At 45.8% G+C, this 27,769-nt stretch overlaps 1 pseudogene; it reads right to left on the bottom strand.

Annotated features, from left to right (window-relative positions):
• Positions 1-3: 3 nt before the first annotated feature.
• Positions 4-27,769, bottom strand: LOC109698626 (phosducin-like protein 3; annotated as a pseudogene).

The raw sequence follows: 27,769 nt of genomic DNA, 5'->3' as shown, positions 1-27,769 counted from the left end.
GCGTCAGTGGCGAATGCGGGAGCCTCGCAGCACTGAAGAAGTAACGCAGGGCGAGGCCCGCAGGCGTCCCGCACCCGAGGGAGTCTGCGCCTCAGCCCGCAGGTTGCCCTGTGCTTTCATTGTTGCACTGGGTTTGGGGCAGGGTTCCCCGGAGGTGCCGGTGTTCTTGGACTTTGGGATTTCTTCTGGGTACAGCTTTGGGATAGAGGAATGGGGTGTGAAAACCCCAAAAACAGCCAACTTGGCACCAGTGGGGACAGTGAAGGCCGGCACAGGTACACTCCCAGTTTGTGGCGGAGGATTGTTTCTGCTTGTGTTTCACATCTGCAGTGCTAGGGATGCAGCCAGGGCGAGGCACCCACGCCACCTCGGAGCTGCACCGCAGCCCATCACCTAGGGGAGCGCAACGGCCAGTGTTGCTGTCCTAAACCACCTTAGATTCTGGCCCTGTCTAGAAAAACTAATTGAGGACCCGAGTTCAAACTCCAGTACTGCAAAGGAAAGCCGCTGCCCGAAAAACAAAACAAAACAATCATTCTTTCTCTTTGTTTTTCTTTTTCTGCAATACTGGGGCTTGAACGCCACCAGCCCTTTTTTTGTGATGTGTTTTTAAGAGATAGGGTCTCGCAAACTATTTACTCTTGTAAATCAGAAAAATCAAGACGTTACAGTCAATTTAGGAATAAAAGGCACTGAGTAACAGTTCCTAGATAGGTTTGTAGATCCAACTAGTAAATGAATAGCAGAATAATGAGAACATCGTTACTTTGCAGCTCTTCATGAGTTAAGGAACCCAACCATCCATCACGAACAGCGCCAATGTTGCAAAAACAGCCAAGTGGAAATTCTGTGCCTCCAGATGGAAGATCCTAAGGACCTGTGAAATAGTTTTGTCCTGTTCCCTGGTGGAACTTGGCCTTTTGTGATGCTTTAGAACTACACAGGACTTCAGGAAATACAGACATCAAAGGAACTAACAACATGGGGTGGGAACCAGCAAAATACAGAGTGGGAAACAAAGAGAAACAACGGCTGCTTTGCTGAGGGCCCGTGGCTCATGCCTGTAGTCCTCGCTACTCAGGAGGCAGAGATCAGGAGAACTGAGGTTCAAAGCCAGCCCAGGCAAATAGTTTACAAGAAGAGACTCTATTTAATCTTTCTTACTTTCTTGGTCCTTTCTCCTTTCTTCCTCCCTCCGTCCCTTCCTTTTTAATGTAGCATTGGGAATCAAATCCAGGACCTGAAACATCCTAGGCAAGTATTCTATCACTGAACTCCACCTCAGCCTCATGAATGACCATCATTTTCAAAGCAAAACTGGCCAGGCACTGGTGGTTCACGCCTGTAATCCTACTTACTCAGGAGGCAGAGATTAGGAGGATCATGGTTCAAAGCCAGCCCAGGCAGATAGTTGACGAGAACCCTTCACAGAAAAGGGCTGGTGGAATGGCTCAAGGTGTAGACCCTGAGTTCAAGCCCCAGAACTAAAAAAATTAAAAGCAACACCGCTTCAATACCCATTCACAACGTAAACACACATGCACACCAAGACCAAACTTAGCAAGCTGGAAAGAGGGGAGGGGAGTCCCCAGTTCACTGGTCAGTCTGCAGAGGACACTTGCCAATGCTTCATGCCGTGCCTCCCCTCCCCTCCCACTGCCTGAATCCCCTGTTCTTCAGTGAGCACAGAATGGAGATCTGAGCCCCAGGCCTCCCTTCCAGCCGTGGGGGGAAGGGGGGGTACATTCAGGAACCACCTGCAGCCTGGCACCATGCAGTGCAAGGTGCTAACACTCACAGCTGTGCGATGCAGTGGCCGTCTCCGTCTGACTGTGTTGCTCTCCTGGCCCCTGGCTCCTCTTCAAGGTCTCTGCCTGTCCTGCAGTTGTGTGAGCTGTCCGGTACTCTTTCAGACACCTCCTCCACTCAGCTCATTGAACACTTACTCTATAATGAAGTGCAATCCAATTCTAGAATCAAAAATAAAGCCAACTAAAATCCCTACATTTTTGTAATTTTGTCTCTTGTCACAGGGCACCAGCTAGAGGTGCGGTCTCCGCCACACCTTGCTGTGGACACCAGCAGTGGAAGTGCAGTAAGCATGCCACCCACCTGGCTTGCTGCCCAGTGCAATTGTCTTGTGCAATGCCAAAGACAGGAAGGAGAAAGGAAACTTCAAAATACTGAAGGGAGAAGACAACACCATGTCTGTTGCCTGGTCTCCCCTCCACCCTGGGTAAGCCCAGAAGGACAATGATGTGTGTCTTTTAGGTTCTCCGATGTATATGAGCATTCAGAACCATGCCTGACCTGTGGCAGGTGTCCAGCCAATATTTGTTCAATAAAAATTAGGAACAGTATATTTACCTTCAAATTCAAGATGATCAGTTGAAACACTATTTGAACAAATAATTCAATAAACTGCATTTACATATATGCTTACCTCAATGCATATGGCTATCTTACCCACCAGCAATGACCAACTTGACAACAGACACCTCACTGCAACAACAAAGTCTAAGGCCAGGCATCGCTGTCTCACACCTGTAATCCTAGCTACTTGGGAGGCTGAAATTGGGAGGATCACGGTTTGAGGCCAGCCTAGGCAAAAGTTCTCAAGACCCCATCAACTGGTAGTGCCTGCTTTGCACACGCAAATCCCTGAGTTCAAACCCCACTCCTACCAAAAAAATAAATAAAAGTTCAAGACACATACAAATAAGTTATAAGATTTAATAGGAACTTAGACATATATATATGTCTAATATATGTGTTAGTTAATTAACATCTATTTCTTTAAGGAAACAAATGACCTTGCAGGTGGTCTAGTTAATTAATATCTGTTTCTTTAAGGAAGCAAGTGACCTTCAGGTGGTCTAGTTAATTAATATCTGTTTCTTTAAGGAAGCAAGTGACCTTCAGGTGGTCATGAGGGCAGCTGAACTATGCCCTCGACACCCCAGAATCTCAATGACTCGTTTTAGCCCTCACACCAGCCCCTCCAGGTGGGGTCTGTAGCTGTCCTGTCTTTACAGAGAGGAGGTATGGTTCACGGAACTGAGGTCTTAGGCTTTGGCTCAGTGTATTAAGACCAGAAGCTGTCTAATATCCACTCGATAGCAGAGGATTGGAGTGTGGAATGTATAAATGGATCTAAACGTCACCGTCAAAGTACAGAGCAGCCAGTCCCATGAGATGACAAAGAACTGGTGTTTCAACCATAAAGAAGCTTAATGGGCCAATGACCAGTGACAGGATGCCCAGCCTTAGAAATCACCAAGGGATTTGGGCTACCCCACAAGAGGCCATTTCCCTCCTCAGCTGTGATTATTGCTGAAGTATTTATTTTTTCACTGAGACTGGGGCTTGAACCCAGGGCCTCATTCTTGCTAGGCAGGCACTGTACCACTTGAGGCATTCTGCCAGCCCTACTTTTGTTGATGACTGATTTGTTCCTCTTGTCCCTGCATCCACGATCCTCACTGCCTTCAGCTGCTCAACGTAGTTCCCACTCATCCTGTCATCACTCCCTGGCACTGGCCCTCAGCTCCTCTGACCCCCTCTTGGCACACGCCCACCTGTAAAGCCCCAGCTGGACACCATCCAGCACCAAGCAGCTGGTGTGGAAGGGGAAAGGACATAACATGCCAGCTGGCTTCACCTTGAATTCACGACCACTGGGAACCTGGACACATGATTACATTCCCCCAACTTTCCTCCTGCTGTGGCACATGGACAGGGAGGAGCCGGGCCACACGTGTGTCCCTCTGCATGGAGCGGCTGAGTGTGAGCCATGGTGCGTGCCTGGTGCCAGCAGGTGGCAGGACAGTTTCTGTGCCCTCGTGGATGTGCAAGGGAGCTGGCTGGGCACTGCCTCGGCTGCCCACCAGGATGACCTGAAGGGCAGAGCAGGAGGCTGCCATGCTCAACTGAAGTTCTGAGGAACCTCCAAGGATCCTGCAAGTGGCCCAGGAGGGACAGTCAACTCTGGTCACCTCTCAAGCCCAAGGCATGCACAGGTACAGGGAGGTCGGAGCTGTGGCACTGGGGGCAAGGGGTAAGGGAGGTCAGAGCAAGAGCAAGAGAACCCTCTCCCCCCTTTCCCACTGCACTGGGTTTTCCTGGGCATGGAGCCTGAGCTGGCGGGAGCTGGGGAATGTCAACCAGATTAAGGGGGAGAATCAATGGTCACCCCAGCCAGGGCACAGTGATTGCCACACTGAGACCCAAAAGCGAAAAGAGGACATTTTGTTTGATCCAAATGTGGCAGAAGTAACTGATGTGATTTTCACCAGGGGGCAGGGAGAAATCCAAGGGACCTAGGGAAAAGGGAGAATAAAAGGAATTTACTTCTCTTAGCCACAGGGCTGTAAAGGTGGGTGGGGAGCTGGTTGGATGACCACGGCCCTCTGGCTGTCCTCATGCAGGGCAGGTGCGGCTTGGCAGGTGGAACCAGCTGAGATTCCACCTCTCTGGCAGCTGCACTGTGCTCTCGAGGCTCCCAGGGAAACAAGCCTGCCGCAAAGACTGCTCTGTTCTGGTTCCCTTCCCTCCCAGAAAACCTTCTGTTTTGCGGGAATTCGCCTGTACTATGCCAGGCTATTTTTGGGAGTCGGTGTGTTGAAATATTCAGAAGTGGAAAGAAGGCGCACACCTCACATCCCAGGTTTCCGCTTGTGCAACGTCCAGTTGACTGCAGAACAGGATCCTAGGAAGGAAAGGGTGCTCTTCCATAAGAGCCTGGACTGCACTGGCCAGAGAAAGTTGAAAACAGGAAGCGGCTCCTAGAATCAAGGCACGTTCCTGCCAAGGCTGGACTGCGGTCCCCAGGACTGGTCAGGGAGTCTGTGGCTGGCGCTGTTGTTTACTGTTCCTCGGGTGCATGGAGCAGTAGGTCAAGGCTCCTCTCTGAAGACTGCAGGACGCTCTGCTCTGCGTGGAGTCACAGGTGACTGGGGACCAACGCACCCAAGGATGGTTCTGTGTGCACCTGCCTCTCAGCATGAGTCCACACTTGAGTGGCCGTGGGGGGAGGTGGCAGGGAGCAGAGAGAGGACAGGGGCCCCCCACTGTGAGAGAAGGTGGGGTGTGACATCTGCAGAAACCAAGGAAGTAGCTGCTAGAGCTCCCATGTCACTGGGGGTCACTGCACCCCCTTTTTTGGCTTCCAGCCCTTAGCTAAGAGTACAGGCAACAGCGCTATCCTCCAGGCGGCTGTGAGATCCTGGGTTAATCGAGGCAGAAGGTTCAGCGTGGTGCTTGACAAATTATGCTGCCAGGCGGGCAACTCTTCTGCCCGAAGCTGCTTTTCTGTGCCATCACCTCTATTCCTATCAGTCATGGACATCAGGTGCCCTCCTCTGATTGAGGAGGGCAGAGGCTCCCAGAGCCCATGGCACATGACTGGGACTTGAACACTGGCCTTCCTGACTCCGTGCCTAGCCTCATCTGGTGTCACATCACCAAAAGAAGATAGGATCAGCCATCAGCTCAGGGGCAGGTCAGTGGCACAATTGAGGTGTCCCAGGCCATGCCAGCATGGAAAGCCTGGGAGTCCCTGGCTGGAAGAGTGGAGGCTGCATTAGTCCCACTAGGGGATTAATCAGTGACAGGCTACAAAGAGGACAAGGTGCTGGCCTGGAGCTTTCCAGCAGGACGGAGCCTTGGTCTCATCAGAGCCCAGCCAATGCACAATTGCTTTACACCCAGAGTGGCCAAGCATGGAGTCACTGTCCCCATGAGCCTCATCCTTGCTTAGCCAAGCCCTCCCCACATCAGAAGGGCATGCTGGAGCTCTTTGGGGTGCTCTGGAGAGGACCCAGTTCAGCTTTATGGGAGGCAATGATGACCAGTTACTCAACCCAAAGCTGAAGCCGCCAAGAACGAGGCTGGCTCAAGAAGAGGCTTGGCTCTTTGCCAAGTGCGCATGTAGGGACAGGAGCAGCTCCAAGGAGGGAGTGTACTTTCTGCTTTCACTCCCTCCCTCCTCTCAGTAAAACTTTGCTGCTGCCTTCAGTCTGTGGGTCTCCATCCAGTTCTTTGTTCAGGACACCGGGGACCTGAGATCTTCTCAACCGGGGTCTTTTGAGACCACCCACCGGGAACAGCCAGCCCTGAATTGTGGAGCCCTGGGAGTTTGGGCCTGGGGCCTAAAACTCTGGTTTTCATCCCCACCACTCCTTGGTGGGGTGAGCAGGGAGTCTGGGAGGCCAAGAGGCTCTGTGGTGAGGCGGAGTAATGAGGGAAAAAGAGGCCTTGGAAACGGCAGCCAGGAATTCATAGAAATGCACATACTAGCCTAGAAGCTCACAGACACGGCCTCCTTTGCTTTAAACTTCGCGAGCTGCAACACTCAGTAAAGAAAAAAAAGAGCACTTCTACCTCTGACCTTGCTGCCTGCCCAAGTAGTTAGTGCGCTCTGAGAACTGCGCGGGGGCTTCTTGAAGAAAGAAACTTATTTTGGAGAAAGTCACCTGGGAAAGTGACTCCTCTGGGGACAAAAAGTTTGCAGAGATGGACAGCTACCTTCACAGTAGCATCCTCTGAAGTCTCTGGGCCCTGTGGATGACAGTGTAACAGCAAGAATGACAAAATGCACCAGGTGTCGCAAGAGAGGCGAGCACTTTTCCCAAGGTAACTTTGAACCAAACCTCAACTCACTTTTTCACCATAAACACCCTGATGTTAGGACACTCATTGCCCTGATACCAGCTGTGCCCGCACCCATGTCTGGGCTGTGTACCATATTTCTATCTTTCCTTTACTTTGTTTTACTAATAAACCTCTTGGTCTCTACTTCGACGTGTCCTAAAATTCTTTTTTTCAACATCACAAACTCGGTACCCAAGGGCCAGGTGGAGGCCCCCTCCCTTTTGGAGACTCTGTCCCTTTCAGAGGTCTCCTCCCTGGAGCCTCACTAATTCCAGTAAATTGTCATGTTTGTTAATTGACATTAAGCACCTCCAAAGGAAAACAACGAGAAAAAGCCTATGACAGCACTCCTACTTTTGTTTTGTTTTGTTTATTTTTGCAGTACTGGGTTTGAACTCAGGCCGACAACTTGAGCCATTCCACCAACCTTTTTTTTGATGGAGTTTTTCAAGATAGGGTCTCGAAAGCTATTTGCCAGGACTGGGTTTTTGGTTTTTTTGTTCTTTTTTTTTTTTTTTTGCTAGTTTATTTTTCTTTTTTTTTAATTTTTATTGTTTTATTATTCATATTTGCATACAATGCTTGAGTCATTTCTCCCCCCTGCTCCCACCCCCTCCCTTACCACCCACTCCGCCCCCTCCCTCTTCCCCCCACCCCCTCAATACCCAGCAGAAACTATTTTGCCCTTATCTCTAATTTTGTTGTAGAGAGAGTATAAGCAATAATAGGAAGGAACAAGGGTTTTTGCTGGTTGAGATAAGGATAGCTATACAGGGCATTGACTCACATTGATTTCCTGTGCGTGGGTGTTACCTTCTAGGTTAATTCTTGATCTAACCTTTTCTCTAGTTCCTGGTCCCCTTCTCCTATTGGCCTCAGTTGCTTTTAAGGTATCTGCTTTAGTTCTCTGCGTTAAGGGCAACAAATGCTAGCTAGTTTTTTAGGTGTCTTACCTATCCTCACCCCTCCCTTGTGTGCTCTCGCTTTTATCTTGTGCTCAAAGTCCAATCCCCTAGTTGTGTTTGCCCTTGATCTAATGTCCGCATATGAGGGAGAACATACGATTTTTGGTCTTTTGGGCCAGGCTAACCTCACTCAGAATGATGTTCTCCAATTCCATCCATTTACCAGCAAATGATAACATTTCATTCTTCTTCATGGCTGCATAGAATTCCATTGTGTATAGATACCACATTTTCTTAATCCATTCGTCAGTGGTGGGGCATCTTGGCTGTTTCCATAACTTGGCTATTGTGAATGGTGCCGCAATAAACATGGGTGTGCAGGTGCCTCTGGAGTAACAGTCTTTTGGGTATATCCCCAAGAGTGGTATTGCTGGATCAAATGGTAGATCGATGTCAAGCTTTTTAAGTAGCCTCCAAATTTTTTTCCAGAGTGGTTGTACTAGTTTACATTCCCACCAACAGTGTAAGAGGGTTCCTTTTTCCCCGCATCCTCGCCAACACCTGTTGTTGGTGGTGTTGCTGATGATGGCTATTCTAACAGGGGTGAGGTGCAATCTTAGCGTGGTTTTAATTTGCATTTCCTTTATTGCTAGAGATGGTGAGCATTTTTTCATGTGTTTTCTGGCCATTTGAATTTCTTCTTTTGAGAAAGTTCTGTTTAGTTCACTTGCCCATTTCTTTATTGGTTCATTAGTTTTGGGAGAATTTAGTTTTTTAAGTTCCCTGTATATTCTGGTTATCAGTCCTTTGTCTGATGTATAGTTGGCAAATATTTTCTCCCACTCTGTGGGTGTTCTCTTCAGTTTAGAGACCATTTCTTTTGATGAACAGAAGCTTTTTAGTTTTATGAGGTCCCATTTATCTATGCTATCTCTCAGTTGCTGTGCTGCTGGGGTTTCGTTGAGAAAGTTCTTACCTATACCTACTAACTCCAGAGTATTTCCTACTCTTTCCTGTATCAACTTTAGAGTTTGGGGTCTGATATTAAGATCCTTGATCCATTTTGAGTTAATCTTGGTATAGGGTGATAGACATGGATCTAGTTTCAGTTTTTTGCAGACTGCTAACCAGTTTTCCCAGCAGTTTTTGTTGAAGACGCTGCTTTTTCTCCATCGTATATTTTTAGCTCCTTTGCTAAAGACAAGTTGGTTATAGTTGTGTGGCTTCATATCTGGGTCCTCTATTCTGTTCCACTGGTCTTCATGTCTGTTTTTGTGCCAGTACCATGCTGTTTTTATTGTTACTGCTTTGTAATATAGTTTGAAGTCAGGTATTGTGATACCTCCAGCATTGTTCTTTTGACTGAGTATTGCCTTGGCTATTCGTGGCCTCTTGTGTTTCCATATAAATTTCACGGTAGATTTTTCGATCTCTTTAATGAATGTCATTGGAATTTTGATGGGAATTGCATTAAACATGTAGATTACTTTTGGGAGTATAGACATTTTTACTATGTTGATTCTACCAATCCATGAGCGTGGGAGATCTCTCCACTTTCTATAGTCTTCCTCAATCTCTTTCTTCAGAAGTGTATAGTTTTCCTTGTAGAGGTCTTTCACATCTTTTGTTAGGTTTACACCTAGGTATTTGATTTTTTTTGAGGCTATTGTAAATGGAATTGTTTTCATACATTCTTTTTCCGTTTGCTCATTGTTAGTGTATAGAAATGCTAATGATTTTCCTATGTTGATTTTATATCCTGCTACCTTGCTATAGCTATTGATGATGTCTAGAAGCTTCTGAGTAGAGTTTTTTGGGCGTTTAAAGTATAGGATCATGTGATCTGCAAATAGGGATGTTTTGACAGTTTCCTTACCTATTTGTATTCCAGGCCTGGTTTTGAACTGCGATCCTTCTAATCTATGCCTCCTGAGTAGCTGGGATTATAGGCGTCCACAGGGCTCCAGTCTTACGTAACAAGGATACTCACTATTTTTTTGCATTCCAATTTTTAAATTTTGATTTAATTTAAATTTTATTTATTTAGATAGGGTCTTGCCATATAGCCCAAACTGTCTTTGAACTCACAATTCTCCTACTTCAGCCTCCCAAGTGTTGGGATTACAGGTGTGTACCACCATACCTGGCTTTTAATGTTATTTTTTAAACACAGATCATATGTTTTAATGGGGTGACATATAATGTTTCAATATACGCATGCATTGCATAATGTTTAAATCAGATTAAATAAATTTATCTCCTGCAACATTTATGACTCCTTTTGGGTGAAAACTTTCAAAATCCTTTCTTAGAGCTCCTTGAAACGTTCCGTGCATTACTGCTGTGCACTGTCACCCTAGGATGTGCGCACAAAAACGTGTCCTGTCTAACGGCACGTCAGCAAGCATTGACTCCCCCTGCCCAACACACACTGAGTTCCAGGCAGTCTTCACAGTGGATGCCTTCAGGCTGGCCCCACATCTCCTACCTTTCCTGCCAGGCCTTCCGGCTCCTGCCTCCTCCCTCCTGCTCTTCCCAAGGTCAGTCCTTAGCCCATCCTGCAGTGAACCCCCTCTGTGGTCTGCAGTGACTATGGGCTGTCCCTCTGCACTCAGCTGGGGGAGGGGAGGTAGGCTGAGAGCTCCTCCCTGGGTTGAGCCTGGCCAGGGAGGGCACTGGCCATGGGTCTAAACAGCTTGCTGGCACATGTCCTTTGCTCAGGGTGGCCTGGAGTCTGCATTTTGAGCCTTACAGGGAATGGAACCATTCTTTGCCAGCTCTGGGAGGGGCTGCAGAGGACAGACTGGCTCCCGGGGCACACCCTGCCCACACCACTCTGCCTTTCCTAAGCTTTAGGGCTTGGGATCTGCAGTGGGAGTTCAGGGTGGCTCATTATCCCCTCCCTCCTCCCATGGCCTCTCTGGAGGGTAGCCCTTTATATGGCTAAGGGACAGGTGATGTCAAACCCCAAACCTTCTTCAATCTCAGGGCCTTCTGGGAATTGTCAAGCCTAGCTATCCTAACACCTTACGCTTTCAACCCCAAAGGAACCACTAAGTGGTCCAAAATCTGTAGGGTCTTGCCTGTCTTGTGCTTTTTGGTTTGTTTTTTTTTGGGGGGGGAGGGGATACTGGGGTTTGAACTCAGGCCCTACACCTTGAGCCACTTCACCAGCCCTTTCTTGGGTTGGGTTTTTTCAAGATAAGGGCTCAAGAACTGCTTACTCAAACTGGCCTCGAACCATGATCCTCCTGAGTAGCAGGATTACAGGCAAGAGCCAGGGGTGTTGAGCTCATCTTATGCATTTCCATGCTTGCAAACTTCGTTCCTCTCACCCTCATTTGGAGCACCATGCATATAAACATCTCCTGATGCATATCAGTGGCCACATCCGGCACCCTCAACTGACATTGAGAAAGGAGAAAAGAGCCAGAGCCCTTTCTCTTACTCGGTCTGGGGAACTAAAGGACAGACGAGTGAGTATCCCATCCCCCATGAGAGCACCATGAGCCCTGCACCCTGAGGAGTTATGAATCTGCATTCCTGCACCCTGACGAGGAGATACAGTTTCATAAATCTGCCACAGGGCTGTTAAACAGAATGCTCTCAAAGTCGTCCCCCCGCAGTGAGGGGCAAGCAGACCAGCTCATCGAAGAGAGCCTGTGCGTGTGAATCTATGACCAATGGAGAGAACCCATCTAACCCTTACCCTAACCCAGAGTTAAAGCGCTCATAAAAAGCCCCAGTCCTCACTGAGCGAGGAGCCACTGGTTTCTGGGTTCTGCTGCACTGCTCCAACTGCAGCCTTTTCTTTCTCTAATAAATCCTACTTTGTATGCTAGTCCATCAGCTGCCTCATGAGCCAATTCTCTGATCTGTGAAAGCAAGAACTCTCAACACCAGCCCTCAATACTCTGAAGTCATCTCGATGTCCCTAAGAACAACCCTCCTCTGAATCTACTCCAGTGTTTCTACAAGTAGGTCTGAAGACCATGGGCTTCAGATATAGTTGACTTGGTTAAAAATCAAGTCTTGCCAAGCGTGGTTGCTCATTCCTGTAATCCCTCCCAGCTACTTGGGAGGCTGAGATTAGGAGGATCAAGATTTGAGGCCAGCCCAGGCAAGTAGTTCGTGAGACATCCCATCTCCAAAATAACCAGAGCAAAATGGACTAGAGTTGTGGCTCAAGCGGTAGAGTGCCTGCTTTACAAGGCAGGAAACCCTGAGGTCAAACCCCTCCCCCCAAAATAGAAATGCCGACTCCACTCAAGGAAAAGTGAGCCACAGGCCAAGGAGGCCAAGGAGGGGTGTTATGCCTGTATCTTCTGAGTTCCCTGGAGTTCAGCCTGTTGATACTGAACCAAAGTCCATCAGCTCACTGCTCTAAGGCCAATACTCTAAGTAAAGAAGCAGATTGACTCAAGGGCAGCACCCTGAGGACATGGGAGGAGTCATTTTCCCTAAATGATATGGGGGGGGGAGCAGCACAATGTGACAGCACTTGGGAGGCAGAGGCAGGAGGATTGGGAGTTTCAGGCCAGCCTGGGCTACACAGCAAGACTGTCTCAAAAAAATAGTTGGGTAGCAGTTACACATAAGTGTTGGCCACAAGAGGGAAAAAATCATTGTAATTAAACTTCCTAACTTCACAGGTGACCAGTCTCTTCTAAGGTCAGAGCAGCCCATCAACCCAGGGGATCTCACCCAGGGGATCTCACAGGATGCTATGGAGCCAGTTACTCATCTAAAGCTAATCCTTTCTCTTTGTTTTTTGGCAGTACTGGGGGTTTGAACTCAGGGTCTCATGCTTGCTAGGCAGGTGCTCTGCCAATTGAGCCACTCTGCCAGCCTTTAATCCTTTCTTTATTCCAGAGTTAGCCACCCTCTAAACCTTGCCTAGGCCTGGGGCTGGGAGTTTCCCACAGGTAACTCTAATTTAACAAAACAAAGATCCAGGCCCAGGAGCCCCTCCAGGGGGCCAAAAGGACCTGGGACTGAGAATTCCTCAGTAAATATTCCAGCTCCAATGGTGATAACCAAGTTCTCACTGAGAACTGAGAGAGGAACCTGGTTTCAGTCCACTGAAAGTGTAAACTTTACTACTATTTTTACAACATTTTAGTGTCTTGCCTGAATTCTTCTCTCGCCAGACACAAGATTTGAGGTGTATGTACACCAGCCCTGGACTTTCCAGTGACAAAAAGACCGGCTTAAGAACTCAGACATGAGAAAGGACTTTTAGAGGGCAGAAGGTAGGTGCAGGGGGCAGTGGGCAGGAAGATGGTGCGTAGGCAGGGTCTTCACCAGTCAGTACTCCTGCTCTCTCTCCAACCTCAAAGTGAACCTTAACCTCCTGGGGTGAGTTCTCATTATTCTCTAGAGCAACCACGTTACTTTTCTGCAAAGTAAGCCTTGCAACAACTGAAATGCTTTGCTCTGGCTAATGCACAGCACTAAAGAATGAAGACGTCCGCTATACATTCTGATGTTACCTGGGTTCTGCAAAGCTGAACCCTAACCCTAGGTTAACTGCTTAGCAGTTAACGTATGGTCACTTCGGTGCAGCTTTTCCTTAGTTTAGAGGGCTGGGTACTCTCCTCCACCTCCCCCTGGCATCACATCTCCCAGCCAAGGATGAGCTCCCAAGTGTGGGTGGGTCACTGCTTCATAACCGGCTCACTGGCCATTTGTCATAACTGTCAAATTCCTTGCTACTTGACATCATGATGTCTTCCTAGGCTCTGTCACTGAGAAGGTAGTAAGGAAAGGTACCACCCATACTCCTTCCTAGGAGGGAAAGCTGAGCCCTGGGCACTCCAGGAGGCCATTCCTAAGCTCACTAGCACCCTCTGCTGTCCAAGATGCAGAGTCCTGAAAGTATCAAAAAGAAGGGCCCGTGCGTGTCACATTGGTTTCTGCCACTATGGTGGTTGAACTCCGGACCTTGCTTGCTAGGCAGGCACTGTACCCCTGGAGCCACTCTGCCAGCCCCACAGTGTTAATGACATTTTCTCCTAAGAGACCCCAACAGGACAGCACCTTAGTGCCACAGCGGGGGAATGCACAATGGTAAACTCACACAGCAGTGCAATAGCCATGATCAGTCGGTCAGCGTTCCATAGCTGTGGCAAAACACCTGGGAAAAACAACTTAAAGGGGAAAGAGGGTTGATTTTGGCTCATGGTTTCAGAGATTTCAGTCCATAGTCAGCTAGTTCTTGGCAGCTGGAAAGCAGAGAGAGGGCAAAGTGAGAGAGAGAGAGAGGGCCAATTAGAGAGAGAGAGAGAGAGAGAGAGAGAGAGAGAGAGAGAGAGAGAAACAACCAAGACAAGATATGACCTTTGCCAGTGCCTTACCTCCCCCAACTAAGTCCTTTATCTCCTAATACATATGAGCTATGAACCCATCAAGGGATTTAACCCACTGATGGAGTTAGCACCTCCACAATCCAATCACTGCTCAATAGCACCAAACCAGCTGGGGACCAAGCCTTCAACACTTCAGCCTGTGGCACATTTCATAACCAAACCATAGCATCCAGAATGAATAAGAATAAACCAGGGCACAGGCAGCAATTTGGAAACTTAACAAAACAGCTTAACACATAATTCCATGCATGGGTCAGCCCTCCATATCTGCCAGTTCTGAATCCACAGGTTCAACCAACAGCAGGAAAGTATAAAGACATTCTGTTTGCACTGAAAGTGAAGGGTGGACTGCGGGAAGTCCATGTATTCCTAAAAGGTGTCAGTTAGCCAGGGGAGAAAAAAACCACTCCTTCTCCTTCCCAAGAAACATGTTTGTGGCAGAGGGACACCTCTCCTTCAACATCTGTCCATGCCAAAATCCCCACCTTCAGGCAATAAAAAAACTATAAAACCCAATTTCCGACCTGACTCAGGGACCACCAGTTTCTGGGTCCTGCTGCATGACCCCTTGTGGCCTTTCCTTTCTCTTCTCTGCAAATAAAACTTCTCTGACCTTTGCTGCTTGAGTCTGCCTTTGATTTACATCTAAGTGCAGAACAAGGACCCTCACCACCACCCAAGTTTCCCAGCACCTCAATTTTGGTGACCACGAAGGGACACTTCTTCACCTGAGGCCAGTACAGGTTGTGCCAAATTGGAGGGGACTGCCTAGGAAGTCTGTCCTCCAGGAGAGGCTCCCACCATGGCTTAGCTATGGTGGATCTCTCAGGCTGACTTTCTCTCTCTCAATCTCTCTCTCTCTTTCAATCTCACTCTCTTTCTCTCTCGCTCTCTTTCTCTCTCTCTCTCTGTCTCTCGGGAAAAAGCTCTGATCCCTCTACAACTGTTAAGGTAGGCAACCCGAGAGATCAGGGGCTGGCCAGGGACTGCCCATGCTACATGGGCAGAGCTAAAACCTCAGTGCACCAAGGCTTTTTTTCCTCTCAACTTTCAGCTCCCTCCCTCCTTAAACTCTCTCCCTTTCTGATCTGACCCACTAAGGAGGGGGTCCACAAATGGCCAGTGGGAAGGAAAGTGTATCTTCAAGCTGCAAGGATGCTCTCACTGGGGCAACTCCCCTGTGGGACCTGAAGGATACAACTTCCTGACCGCCCTGAGGCTCCCTCCAGCTATGGCCATGGTACACGCTTTCTTCACAGTTCCTGTGACCTGAGAGTGGAGGTCACCCCTTACTTCCAGAGCGCCAGTACTTCCTCTGGTGGGAGCAACGTGGAGAGCAGTGATGGCTAATAATCCCTCATGCGTTGAGCCTGGAATCTCTCCTTCCCCCCAATCCTCAGCTTCTCCTTCTTCCTTCCCAAGTAGATCAGGATGAGTGCCCCCGCCCCCGTCCTAGACGGCACTGGGCTTCCTTCTTCATCTGAGTCTGGGAGAGATCCCTACATCCCTCTGTTCAAAACCTAATCCTTAGACTATGTCTTCAGGAGCTGCCATGTCCCTTCTGTAGCCCCCATTTCAAGTGAGTACACCAAAAAGAGCTACTCTCTAATTTGCGCTTAACTGTTTTTGTGAGGCATCTGGTTGATCTGGTTAAGAAGGTTACCATAGTCTGCCCTCAGGGAGAAAAGAGTGCTTTACCTAAGAGCTACCTAAGGAGACAGAGCCCCCAGTGGTCTTCTCTGTTTTTGTCCTTATCACCAGCAAAAGAACAATGCCTGCAGATATCCCTTTCTTGTCATATATGTCTCACGGGGTAGCCAGAGGGACAAAGTCTGCCTCATCAAAAGTCCCTGTCCATGCCTCAAGGGTCCTCCATCTGGCTATGCAAGCCCTCTTGGTTGCTTTAGAGCCCCTCACTGATAGAGTTATTTTTAAATCACAAACCTTCAGCTGGTAGAGGAGAACCAGTTACCTGGGTTACAAAGCAAAGAAGCAAAATAAGGCAAACAGGCAAAAAAAAAAAAATTATCAGGATCACACTGGCCAGGTGGCTGCAGCTGGATGTACCCAAATGTCCTCCACATGACCTTAGCCATAGGTGACAGTGGTGGGAGAGTACGGGAGAGAGAGACACCCTCTCCCATGTAGAGGACCTCCTCACCTGGGGATGCCTCAGTAAAAGGAGAAAACTCCTCTTAAGGTGATTAATTTTCCCTTGCTTCCCATTTTAGATGTGGAATCAAGGTTCCAGGATCCCAGAAGGATCTCCCCTTGCCTGCTTACTAAACCACTGGAAAGATCTTGATCCAGAAAGTCTTCATGAAAGTGACTCAAGTCTTACTGCACCCAGGCCTGTCCTCAATGTCCTCTGTGAGACCTGGAAAAATGGCCAGAAATAGAAGCATTAATTATACTTCCGTTCTTCAGTTAGATATGTTCTGTAGAAAGGAGGGAAAGTGGACGAAAGTCCTGTACGTTCAACTTTTCTTTTTCCTAAGAGACCACCCAGAATGGATGAGCAAATGCAAGCTAGATACCCAGACCCTGGTGACCTTTGCAACCCCCTCCCCCCGATTCCCTTGAAGAACCAGAACCCAAAATAACCATCTGATGTCCAAGGGCCCCCAACAATGTCAAAGGGAGCCACCCCCGTGACAGAAATCCAGGTTCCAGGGGAGTCACGGCATGTATCACACCCTGAGGACACTGGTTGATGCCCCATCAGCTCCCCTCTACCCCTTTACCCAACTGCCTCGCACCACCACCAACATCCCGCTCCAGTTAATTCCCGGAGGGGACAGGGCTCAGGTTCTTTTTAGATTAAGTGAGCTTAAAGAAATAAAAAAAGGATTTAGGAAATTACACATAAAACCCGGATCAGTACATCCACGCATTCAGAGAAGTCAGCCAAAATTTTGAGCTGAGCTGGAAAGATGTACTAATATTATTATCTCAGACTGTCACTTCTCTGAAGAAACAGCAGGGACCTTGGAGGAGGAGAGGGAGGGGGAAGAAAGACAGAGACACTGGATACCTAAAAGGGAATCCCAATTCCCAAGTCCCACAGGGGATCAGGCAGTGCCTATATATGATCCTAAGTGGGACCCTGAGAATGACAAGGATGAATGGACCCATAACCACTTCATCCACTGCATTCTTGAGGGTCTAAGGAGAGCCAAGGTAAAACCTCTTAATTACTCCCAAGTCACGGCTATACAGCAAGGACCCTTAGAAACCCCAGTAGCTTTCCTACAGAGACTTAAGGATGCTTTACAAAAGCATACCTACATTGTACCTGAGTCACAGGAAGAGGAAATCATCCTAAAAGATAAATTTCTGACACAGTCAGCCCCAGATATTCATAGAAAACTTCAAAAGCTGGTGGCTGAAAGTAGCAGAGATCTGGACCAATGGGTCCATGTAGCCACATCTGTATACTATAACAGGGACTTAGAAAATGAAAAAAAAGGACCTGGAGAGGGAAAAGAGAAAGGATAAATGGCAGAAGGCTCTGATTGCAGTGCTCAGAGAGGCTCCCCCATAGCAGAGTCCAAATCCAAGGGCATGTCAATGCCCTGTATAGCTATCCTTATCTCAACCAGCAAAACCCCTTGTTCCTTCCTATTATTGCTTATACTCTCTCTACAACAAAATTAGAGATAAGGGCAAAATAGTTTCTGCTGGGTATTGAGGGGGGGAGCGGGAGGGGGCGGAGTGGGTGGTAAGGGAGGGGGTGGGGCAGGGGGGAGAAATGAACCAAGCCTTGTATGCACATATGAATAATAAAAGAAAAATGAAAAAAAAAAAAAAAAAAAAAGAGGGATTGCCCCCAGAGGAAGCCACCTCCAGGACCCTGCCCCATCTGCAGCGGAAATCATAGGAAGGCACCCAATGACAGGTCCCTGGGCCTCCCATCCAGGCTCCCGTGACCACCATAAAAGCAGTGGAGCCCTGGGTGATACTTACTATTGAAAAGCACAAGGTCAGCCTCCTTATCAATACTGGATCTAGCATCTCAGCTATTCCTTTCTCTCCTGGACCCAGGTCCTCCAAGAAAATTACTGTTCAGGGCACATCAGGCTAGGGTGAGACCTTCTGTTTAAATTGGGGGTGCAGCTCCTCTTACTCCCAGGGAAGTACTTTTGCTTGCCCCAATAGAGGAACAAGTGGACACCATGGTGTGGACAGATGGACATACTGTGGGATGGGCACAAACAGCAGTCCCTGTCCTAATTTGACTCAAGGACCCTTCCTGGTTTCCCCATCAAAAACAATATCCTTTAAAACCAAAAGTTAGGGAGGGCTAATTCCCATAATCAAAGACCTAAAGAGACAGGGACTGCTAATAGAATGCTCCAGCCCATATAATACTCCCATTCTTGGTGTCAGAAAGGGACCTAACAAATGGAGGCTAGTCCAGGATCTCCACCTGATCAATGAAGCAGTGGTGCCTCTCCACCCTGTAGTCCAAATCCCTATATGCTTTTAGCCCAAATACCTCCAGGTACTGTTTACTATTCTGTCCTGGACTTAAAGGATGCCTTCTTTTGCATTCCTTTACACCCTGAAAGTCATCCTATCTTTGCCTTTGAGGACCCCACACAAAAGGCTGGACAGGTCACCTGGACTGTCCTTCCCCAGAGATTCAGAGATAGCCCCCACCTCTTTATGTTGGCTCTAACCCAAGACTTGGCAGAATGGCAATATCCACAAGCTACTCTGCTACAATATGTAGATGACCTCCTGCTCTGTGGACCAAGTGAGCCTGTGATTTCACAAGCCACTGAGTCCTTATAAAACTTCTTAGCAGATAGAGGTTATAGAATCTCTAAAGAAAAAGCCCAATTGTGTCAGTCTAGGGTTACATATTTAGGTCTTGTCCTGGAGAAGGAAATGAGGGCTCTAGGAGAAGATAGGATCCATCTGATTCTGACATTTGCTCTACCTAAGACTCTAAAACAACTGAGGCCCTTTTTGAGGTAATAGGATACCGTAGAATTTGGATCCTGGGATATGCAGACCTAGCCAGGACCTTATATCAAATCCTTAAGGAAGTGCTGAAGAATACCCAGCCCTTTATTAAATGGGATGACAAGTCAGAAAGTCCATTCCACCTTTTAAAAAATGTCCTTATGACAGCTCCCACCCTGGGTCTCCCGGTACAGGACCCATTTGAATTATCTGACAGTGAAAAGGGAAGACTGATTTTGGAATGGTGACTCAGCTCCAAGGCATCACTACCCAGGGTGGGCTACTTAAGAATTAGATCAGGTAGCCAAGGGATGGCTGGGATGTCTTCAGGCAGTCGCTACAATTAGCCTTCTAGTGCCTGAAGCTCAAAAACTCCTCTTAAACTGGTCCCTGACAGTTTACACCCCATACAACCTAGGAGGAATTTTAAACTCAAATGAGGACTTTGGCTGTCTAACAGCCATCTATTTAAATACAAGGCCCAGCTGCTGGGAGGGATAGAAATAACTTTAAGGACCTGTCAGAGCCTAAATCCTGCATCCCTTCTCACAGACAGGGGCAATCCTGACACTCCTGTGAGGAGGTGTTTATGGAGAATTATGCTGCCTGACCTGATTTGACTGACCAACCCTTAAAAAACCCAGATCTAGCATTATACACCAATGGCAGCTCCTTTGTCAAAATGGTGTCAGACATGCAGGGTTTGCAGTTGTGTCAGAATTTGTCACCCTCAAATCAGGTCCTCTTCCCCCTAATACACGTGCTCAATTGGCAGAATTAGTGGCCCTAACAGAAGCCATTTAAATTTCTTCTTTTGAGAAAGTTCTGTTTAGTTCACTTGCCCATTTCTTTATTAGTTCATTAGTTTTGGGAGAATTGTTTTTTAAGTTCCCTATATATTCTGGTTATCAGTCCTTTGTCTGATGTGTAGCTGCCAAATATTTTCTCCCACTCTGTGGGTGTTCTTTTTGGTTTAGAGACCATTTCTTTTGATGAACAGAAGCTTTTTAGTTTTATGAGGTCCCATTTATCTATGCTATCTCTTAGCTGCTGTGCTGCTGGGGTTTCATTGAGAAAGTTCTTGGCTATACCTACTAACTCCAGAGTAGTTCCTACTCTTTCCTGTATCAACTTTAGAGTTTGGGGTCTGATATTAAGATCCTTGATCCATTTTGAGTTAATCTTGGTATAGGGTGATATACGTGGATCTAGTTTCAGTTTTTTGCAGACTGCTAACCAGTTTTCCCAGCAGTTTTTGTTGAAGAGGCTGCTTTTTCTCCATCGTATATTTTTAGCTCCTTTGTCAAAGACAAGTTGGTTATAGTTGTGTGGCTTCATATCTGGGTCCTCTATTCTGTTCCACTGGTCTTCATGTCTGTTTTTGTGCCAGTACCATGCTGTTTTTATTGTTATTGCTTTGTAATATAGTTTGAAGTCAGGTATTGTGATACCTCCAGCATTGTTCTTTTCACTGAGTATTGCCTTGGCTATTCATGGCCTCTTGTGTTTCCAAATAAATTTAATGGTAGATTTTTCAGGCTTTTTGATGAATGTCATTGGGATTTTGACGGGAATTGCATTAAACATGTAGATTGCTTTTGGGAGTATCGACATTTTTACTATGTTGATTCTACCAATCCATGAGCATGGGAGATCTCTCCACTTTCCATAGTCTTCCTCAATCTCTTTCTTCAGAAGTGTATAGTTTTCCTTGTAGAGGTCATTCAAATCTTTTGTTAGGTTTACACGTAGGTATTTGATTTTTTTTGAGGCTATTGTAAATGGAATTGTTTTCATACATTCTTTTTCCGTTTGCTCATTGTTAGTGTATAGAAATGCTAATGATTTTTCTATGTTGATTTTATATCCTGCTACCTTGCTGTAGCTATTGATGATGTCTAGAAGCTTCTAAGTAGAGTTTTTTGGGTCTTTAAGGTATAGGATCATGTCGTCTGCAAACAGGGATATTTTGACAGTTTCTTTACCTATTTGTATTCCTTTTATTCCTTCTTCTTGCCTAATTGCTCTGGCTAGGAATTCCAGTACTATGTTGAATAGGAGTGGAGATAGTGGGCATCCTTGTCTGGTTCCTGATTTTAGAGGGAATGGTTTCAGTTTTTCTCCATTAAGTATAACGCTGGCTGTAGGTTTGTCATATATAGCTTTTATAATGTTGAGGAACTTTCCTTCTATTCCTAGTTTTCTTAGAGCTTTTATCATGAAATGATGTTGGATCTTATCAAAGGCTTTTTCTGCATCTATTGAGATGATTAAGTGGTTTTTGTCTTTGCTTCTGTTAATGTGGTTTATTATGTTTATTGATTTTCGTATGTTGAACCAGCCCTGCATCCCTGGGATGAAGGCTACTTGGTCGTGGTGAATAATCTTTTTGATGTGTTGTTGAATTCGGTTTGCCATTATTTTATTGAGGATTTTTGCATCAATGTTCATTAAGGAGATTGGCCTATAGTTCTCCTTTTTGGAGGTGTCTTTGACTGGTTTTGGGTAAGTGTAATACTGGCTTCATAAAATGTGTTTGGCAGTTTTCCTTCCCTTTCTATTTCATGGAACAGTTTAAGGAGGGTTGGTGTCACTTCTTCTTTAAAGGTCTGATAGAATTCAGCAGAGAATCCATCAGGTCCTGGACTTTTCTTTTTGGGGAGACTCTTGATTGCTGCTCTTTTATTTCATCAATGACCCATTGTTCATTAAGTACTAAGTTATTCAGTTTCCAGCTGTTTGCATATTTTTTGTCTTTACTTTTGTTGTTGAGTTCTACTTTTACTGCATTGTGATCAGATAGTATGCACGGTATAATTTCTATTTTCTTATATTTACTGAGGCTTGCTTTGTGCCCTAGGATATGATCTATTTTGGAGAAGGTTCCATGGGCTGCTGAGAAGAATGTATATTGTGTAGAGGTTGGATGAAATGTTCTATAGACATCAACTAGGTCCATTTGATCTATTGCATATTTTAGATCTTGGATTTCTTTATTGATTTTTTGTTTGGATGACCTATCTATTGATGATAATGGGGTGTTAAAGTCTCCCACAACACTGTGTTGGAGTTAATGTATGCTTTTAGGTCTTTCAGGGTATGTTTGATGAAATCGGGTGTGTTGACATTGGGTGCATACAGGTTGATGATTATTATTTCGTTTTGGTCTATTTCCCCTTTTATTAGTATGGAATGTCCTTCTTTATCTCATTTGATCAATGTAGGTTTCACGTCTACTTTGTCAGAGATAAGCATTGCTCCTCCTGCCTGTTTTCGGGGGCCATCGGCTTGGTAAATCTTCTTCCAGCCTTTCATCCTAAGCCTATGCTTATTTGTGTAGGTGAGATGGGTCTCCTGTAAGCAACAAATTGTTGGATCTTCCTTTTTAAGGAAGCGGTGCCTTTTGATGGATGAATTAAGTCCGTTAACATTAAGCATTAGTACTGATAGGCATGTGGTGATTCCTGCCATTTAGTTGTGTAGTTGTTTGAAGGTTTGATTGTGTGCACCTAAGTTGAGATTACTCTCTACTGTCTTGCTTTTTCTTTTCCTATAGTTTGGTGCTGCCTGTCTTGTCATGGTTAAGTTGGGTTTCACTTTCTGTGTGCAGAATCCCTTGAAGAAACTTTTATAGTGGTGGCTTTGTGGTCACATATTGTTTTAGTTTCTGCTTATCATGGAAGACTTTTATTGCTCCATCTATTTTGAATGATAGCTTTGCTGGGTAGAGTATCCTGGGGTTGAAGTTATTTTCATTCAGTGCCCAGAAGATCTCACCCCACCCTCTTCTTGCTTTTAATATTTCTGTTGAGAAGTCTGCTGTGATTTTGATGGGTTTACCTTTGTATCTTATTTGTTTTTTCTCTCTTACAGCCTTCAATATTCTTTCCCTAGTTTCTGAACTTGTTGTTTTAATGATGATATGTCATGGGGTAGTTCTATTTTGATCTGGTCTGTTTGGTGTCCTGGAGGCCTCTTGCATCTGTATGGGAATATCTTTCTCTAGATTTGGGAAATTTTCCGTTATTATTTTGTTGAATAGATTGCGCATTCCCTTCACTTTCACCTCTTCTCCTTCTTCGATGCACATGATTCTCAAGTTTGGTCTTTTGATGGAGTCGGTGAGTTCTTGCATTTTCTTTTCACAGGTCTTGAGTTGTTTAATTAATAGTTCTTCGGTTTTTCCTTTAATTACCATTTCATGTTCAAGTTCTGAGATTCTGTCTTCTGTTTGTTCTATTCTGCTGGATTGGCCTTCCATTTTGTTTTACAATTCTGTTACATTCTTTTTTCTGAGGTTTTCCATATCTGGAGTTCCTTCCTCTTTAATGTTGTCTGTTTTTGTCCTGAGTTCATTTATCTCTTTATTAGTTGTGTTCTCTGTTTCACTCTGGTGTTATGCAGTGCTTCTACGGTTTTTTTTATTTCTTCTTTGCTTTTTCAAATTCTCTATTTTTGTTGTCTTGGAATTTCTTGAATGTCTCCTGTACATTTTGGTTGACCCTATCCAGTATCATCTCTATAAAATTCTCATTGATTACCTGTAGTATGTCTTCTTTTAAATTGTTCTTGTGGTCTTCATTGGGTCCTTTGGCATAGTTTATCTTCATTTTGTTGGAGTCTGGATCTGAGTATCTGTTTTCATCATTCCCCTCTGGTTCCTGTACTAATTTTATGCTGTGGGGAAACTGGTTTCCCTGTTTTTTCTGTCTTCCCGTCATTGTCTTTGGTGTTGTTATTGTCCCTGTACTGTGTGCAATTAAGTATTTTCTAGCTTGTAATAATAACAATGGTGATATTTAGAATGGAAGCATGAGAGGAGATGGAAAGGAAAGAAGTTAAAGAAAAAGGGAAAAACAAATAAACAAGTAGAAAAAAACAAAACAAACAACTAAAAAAGTTTCAAAGATATAAACAGGGAGAGATAGTGTACTAATCAACAGTAAGCTGAACAGGCATTAGAGAGACAGAGAGAGGATTGAAAATAAAAAATTAAAAAAAGAAAAAGAAAATAAAAATAAAAAATAAATAAATGAAAAAAGAAAAAAGATATATAAAAATCTCCAAGTTCAAATGCAATAAAGTTTCAGTCTTAATAATTTTGGTCTTAGTCCCTCAGCCTCCCATCCTGGAGATGGTGTCTCAGAAGTAGTTCTATCATTGTCTCATCAAAGGGTAACCAAAACCAAAATAAAACAAAACAGCACAAAACAAAAAAAAAGACCCACAAAGTGTCCCAAGTTCAAATGCAATACAGTTTCAGTAGGTTTTTCAGCATGCAGGTGTAATTCGGGTGTTCTCTCATCAAAGGTAGGGAGAGAGAAAAAAGAGTCTGGAGACAGTTCTGAGAATGGTATCTGTGGCTGTGGCTCGCCTGCCTGCTGCTGTCAGCCTGCTGTTGCTGGAGGCTTTTTTGTGCAGATTTCGGGGGTGAGCTTAGCACTCACCTGGCCCCGCAGGCTTTGCTTACTCAGATTTCTCCTGTGTGGGAGCCTCTGCTACAAGCTTTCCCCTTTCCAAGCACACTGGGGGAGGTGACACTGCACCCGCTTTCTCAGGCCTGCGTGTTTATTTACAGCTCACGTGGGAAGTGGGTCTTCCCCCTCTCCTGTGGAGTTTTCCTCCCTCCTCCACTCTCGCAAGCTTTCCTGCTCCTGGTTGCTGGGCGTGTGCCGCCGCTCCCGCCCTCTCCAGCCAGGCCCGGCTTGTTTATTTACAGTTCCGGGAAGGATATCCCCTCCCCCACCTTCGGCACTCAGGACGCCATGGCCTCTTTGCTACGTGTCTTTTTTGTTGTTATTGCTTATTACTCAGTTTCTCTTTTTTTCCCTGGGTGGTGGTCAGTCTGTCCAGGGGGCTATGCTGATCTGGCCAGGGTTGTCTGTGGGAGTACCATGTCCCACTTAGCTCACCTTGTGGTCTGTGTCTTCCCAAGCCATCTGGGCACTGGCGTCTGGCAGCGGCCCAGGGGCCCTCCTGGTTTCTCCATTTAACGTGAAGTGGAGATGCTCTGCACAGGCTGGAGGTGTGGAGGGGTCAAAGTTTTGCCTCCTCTCAGTGGTTTTTCCTGTAAGGTGTATCTCCAGAGTCTCTCCAAGATTTTACTTTAGGAGGCACACTTTCTGCTTCCTCCCTCTAGCAACCATCTTCTGCTACCACCAATGTATCTTAACAAAATATACAACAGGTTTGAAAAAACTGTATACCTCTACCTTGCCACCCCTGAGCCTCCATCTTTCACCAGTAGCCTTAATGTCTCTGACTACCTGTTTCCAGGAGACACCTCCCAGGCCCAGGCTAACAACACCCAAGGGATTTTATGCCTTGAGGAAGGATATGTCTTTGTAGGGAGGTCATGGAAAAAGGACCAGGTATGGGGGCTGCCTTATCTACACCCAAACTATACTCAAGGAAATTGGGCAGTTGCACAACTGATTCCTAATCCTGAACACATCTCTTTTTGGAATAATACTATAATACAACAAACTGAATTTTCCTAACAAACAGGAACAGCTTCCCATAGAGATAAAAGAGAGGTTACTCTAATAGTTTGAGGGATAACTAAACCATAGTTTTAGGGATAAATAGTTTTAGGACATTGATTTTAGCCCTAGCTGGAATCAGCTATGGGGTGATTGGCAATCATGTAACTGCAAAAAACCTAACCGAAGTGGTAGAGGACACCTCAGACCAGGTAGGCATGCAAAGGTCTTCGTCGTCCCTTGCCTGTATGGTAATGGCCCTAGATTTTCTTTTGGACAAACAAAGGGGGGTATGTGCCATGGCCAATACCTCCTGTTGCACCCATATAAACAATCAGGCATTGTAGAGGAATGTGCAGATTACATTCTCCAACAGACTAAGTGGCTGCAGGAACAGTCCCTCAAAACTCAGATATCCACACATGTATGGGATCAAATAAAATCCTGGCTCCCTCCAGGTCATGGCTTCTACCCTTTCTGGGGCCTATAGTTGCCATTATTCTCTTGCTTGTGTTCGGGCCTTGCATTTTAAACTTACTTGTCAAGTTTGTTTCCTCTTGCCTAGGATCCATCAAACTACAGATCCCCTGATGGAGATGAAAACAACCTACTACCGCAGTCCCCTGGATTAGCCCCTCTCGTGGTCAGTCCTGACTCAGTGGGCCCCTTTGTCACCCCCTGTCAGCAGGAAGCAGTTACTGAATAGACTTCATCATCTCTATTCCTAACAGCAGTTAGGGCAATCATTGAGAGGAGGGACTTGAAGGGTGGACTGTGGGTGGTCCACATATTCCCAAAAGGTGTCAATTAGCTAGGGGAAAAAATGCCCTTTCTCCTTCCCAAGAAGCTTCTGTTTGCACCAGAGAGATACCTCTCATTTACATCCATCCATGCCAAAATCTCTGCCCTCAGGCAATAAAAAGGCTATAAAACCCAATTTCCAACCTGACCCAGAGGACCACTGGTTTCCAGGTCCTGGTGCATGACCCCATGTGGCCTTTCTTTTCTCTTCTCTGCAAATAAAACTTCTCTGACCTTTGCTGCTCAAGTCTGCCTTTGATTTCTATCCAAGCAGAGCAATGGACCCTCACCACCTCCCAAGCTTCCCAGTGCCTCAAACGTGTACAGACCTTTCCCTTGTCAGGATTCCTTGTCACTATTGTGACAGCATTTACACTGTGTTAGGTATCCCCAGTGATCTAAAGAGGGTTTAACGTATACAGAAGGATGTGAGGACATGCATAGGTTATGAGCAAACACTGCTCCATTTTATGATTTATTGATTGATTGCAATTTTCTACTGTATAATTTATTCAGAGTTTTATTGAAGTCCACATTCCTTTCTACATTTAACTATATGTCAAAAGATAGTGACTACTTTCTTTTTTTTTAACTATCATTTTAAAAATTTATCATTTTTATATTTACTCACATGTGTATACATTGTTTGGGCCACCTCCCTCCCCAAGTGAATACTTTCAAGGCTTACTTAAAATATGTGTGGGAAAACATAGATATTTGACATACCAATAGCTGCTTTACATTTTTTTTAAAGAAATGTCATTAACTTGAAAAGAGAGTTGGTGAAGTGGTTCAAGTGATAGAGCACCTGCCTAGCATGCAGGAGGCTCTGAGTTCAAACCCCAGTAACATAAAAAGAGAGAAATTTAATAGAATTCCCACCAATGATTATTTCTGAAATGTATAGTTTTTAAGTATAATTGTAAAAAGGTTAAAAAAGATTCATTCTTGCTTTCTTCTTAAAAAAAAAAAAAACAGGGACTGTTTGTCACATAAAGAAAATTCAAAAAGTTACAGCAGCTGCAGCCTTAGTCAGATTTGCTCCCCGTGGGACAGAGCCCAGCACCAAGGACTCCAACCCCTGTCCTGTCAGGTTCGTGCCACCAAATGCCAGAGGACGGAGACACGGAGCCTTGATGATGCCTTCAAGGTAAACGAACATTGTGGCTGATTCCTGGCAGGGTAACTGGGCATGCGGTTGTTGAAATGGCTTTGGTAAGTGACACTGATTTATCAGGGCACACACAGGAACCCCTGTTTGTAAAGGTGCAAAAGTACCCACAGCCCTCACCGGCCTTGTTAACTTCTTGGACACAGTTCTTTCCTGAGGTCCCCGAAACCCCTCCAAATTTGTTCTTCAACTGAATTGCTTCCCACCCGGCCAGTCTTCGCTGCCTGCACGTTCCAGCACCCGTTCACCTCCTCGGTGGCCACCCTCATTCTCCTCCAGCTCTTCCAAGGTCATGTCTTCCTGTTTTCACGACTGACTGCTGGAGGGTGCGCTGCTTCTGTTCCGTGTCGTTTCCCAACTCGTTCAGACTGTCCCTCAAAGGCAGGATGCCCACCCAGAGTCTGCACTGGGGTCCTGCAT

This window comes from Castor canadensis, chromosome 7 (genome assembly GCF_047511655.1).
Source record: "Castor canadensis chromosome 7, mCasCan1.hap1v2, whole genome shotgun sequence".
NCBI lineage: Eukaryota > Metazoa > Chordata > Mammalia > Rodentia > Castoridae > Castor > Castor canadensis.
Note: the sequence above shows the minus strand (reverse complement) of the source record. Positions and strands in the feature narration are given on the sequence as shown.